Below are 2,417 nucleotides of genomic sequence, written 5' to 3' on the forward strand. Positions count from 1 at the left end.
GAGGGATTAGTTTTCTTGCTCTTGCCTCAAAGAAAGCAAACAAATTCATTACTGTAATAAGATTTTAGTGTATATTGATCTTCAAAAGAAACCCTAAATAGAGGACGTGGCTACTTGAAGTTCAGGTGTGTTTCGAGATTATGATTTTCTTTAATCTCTATTCCATAATTTATGAGATCCCATGTTATGAAATCTGATAATTACTAAGAATTCACCCACGTACGGTAGGCTAATTGCAATTATAATTTCAAAAAATTTTATCACAATCCGGACTAATTACTTGACAAGTCTAGTAAAATTGATTTTCAACTAATGAAAATATTCTAAATAAAATTTTAGAGCTCGTTAATTTTATATTATATACAATTTGAATAAGATTGTAAGATCCTTATTTGTTCATCAATCACTAATTCACTTGTCAAAGACCTAGTAATAGTTAGTCTAGAGTATAATAAAAAATTTTCTTATAGTTTCCCATGTTCGTGTATAATGCATTGTCAACTTTTGTCTTTCCCACAGAATCCATCATCACAGCATGGAGCTAGTTTGTTGCTGTTAAAAAAATCCCTTTGGACTTCAACTGTGGTTTCTTGTAGTGAGAAATAGAACAGAATAGGGAAAAATAAAAGATGACTTGAATATTATTATATTTCTTTTCTTTCAAGGCTAGAATCAAATTGGCGTGCGGTTTATGTGTTTCTTTCTCTCTTTTTTTTGAGTTTTATTTTTATATTCATTTTTGAGTCTGTACTTCTCTATACATGTACAGAATTCTTCCAGAAGTAAGGAGTTTTTTTTTTTTTTTTGGTACATTCTGTCCTTTTATTTATGCTTTTGATGTAGTCTACCACTTCAATTACAGATCGAAAAGTTCTTGGGCTTGTTTGATGAGAATAAAACTGCATTACAAAGATTGTTCATCATTTCTACATCCAATATGATACTGATTACAGAAAAGCCTTCACCAATTATTAGCTTTTCCATTTTTTCCCTAAAAAGTAATGGTATTGTAAAAACGAAAACCAAATCCAATTCAACTAATTTGCCAAGCTAAGTTTGCACATTAAGGTGCACAAAATAGTCATTCCATGCTAATTGTATTTATCCTAAATCTATACTAAATGAAAACGTGACAAAAAACAATACTAGTTGTATATATGTATAGTCCCAATTATCATTATATTGCTAATTTCTTGTGGTTTACACCTATAACTTTTCTGATATAAACAAAATCCATAAATGGACAAATTTCTACTTAAGCAAAGCCTAGTGCACTATACATGTACTAGAATTCCATCTTGAACTTGACAATAAAGAGAAACTAGTGAATTTACAAAAAAAAAAAAAGTCATTTTGCACATTTCTGCATTAATCCTATAACCCAGAAAAAAAAAGTTTGTTTAAGTATCACCAATATGATACTAAGCTTTTGAGTTTTTTTTTTATATTCATTTTTGTGTTTGTAGTTCTCTACACATATACAGGATTCTTCACTACTCTAATGATAAGTGTTAGAAGACTAATTGTGCATTATACTTATGAATATTTCCCCTTTATTTTGCTAAAATATGGTGTTAATTGATAGATTTTACTCATGTTTGATTTTTGGTATTGTTTCTAGGAAATTGTTGTGAAAAAGGGAGTAAAACGGACATTAAAGCTGAATTTTCAGAAGACTATATTCTATAAAGCATGACCACGTCTTATCCTATTACGGAGTCTGAATCTTGCAGGACACGAGATGAATCTATCGTTCGATTAAGAAATCAGCTACGTCTCTTGGTTGTCCATATTAGCCACGAATTAGGATTTTACGTGTTTACATGTTTGTTTCTTTTTTTTTTTTTTTTGAGTTTTTATTAGCGTGCAGTTTACGTGTTTCTTTCCTTTTTTTTTTGGGTTTTTATTTTTATGTTCATTTTTTGTCTGTAGTTCTCTATACATTTACAGAATTCTTCCAGAAGTAAGGAATTTTTTTCTTTTTTTTTTTGGGTAAATTCAGTCCTTTTATTCTTCCCCCAGCTTGTATCTCCTCTGCATCTTCCAACTTATTTATGCTTTTGATGAAGTCTACCACTTCAATTACAGATCGAAAAGTTCTTGGGCTTGTTGGATGAGAATAAAACTGCAGTACAAAGATTGTTCATCATTTCTACATCCAATATGATACTAATTACAGAAAAGCCTTCACCAATTATTAGCTTTTCCATTCTTTTTTCCTAAAAAGTAATGGTATTGTAAAAATTAAAACCAAATCCAATTCAACTGATTTGCCAAGCTAAGTTTTCACATTAAGGTGCACAAAATAGTCGTTCCATGCCAATTGTATTTATCCTAAATCTATCCTAAATGAAAACGTGACAAAAAACAATACTAGTTGTATATATGTATAGTCCCAATTATCTTATATTGCTAAT

Source organism: Coffea arabica, chromosome 8e (assembly GCF_036785885.1).
Source record: "Coffea arabica cultivar ET-39 chromosome 8e, Coffea Arabica ET-39 HiFi, whole genome shotgun sequence".
Lineage (NCBI taxonomy): Eukaryota > Viridiplantae > Streptophyta > Magnoliopsida > Gentianales > Rubiaceae > Coffea > Coffea arabica.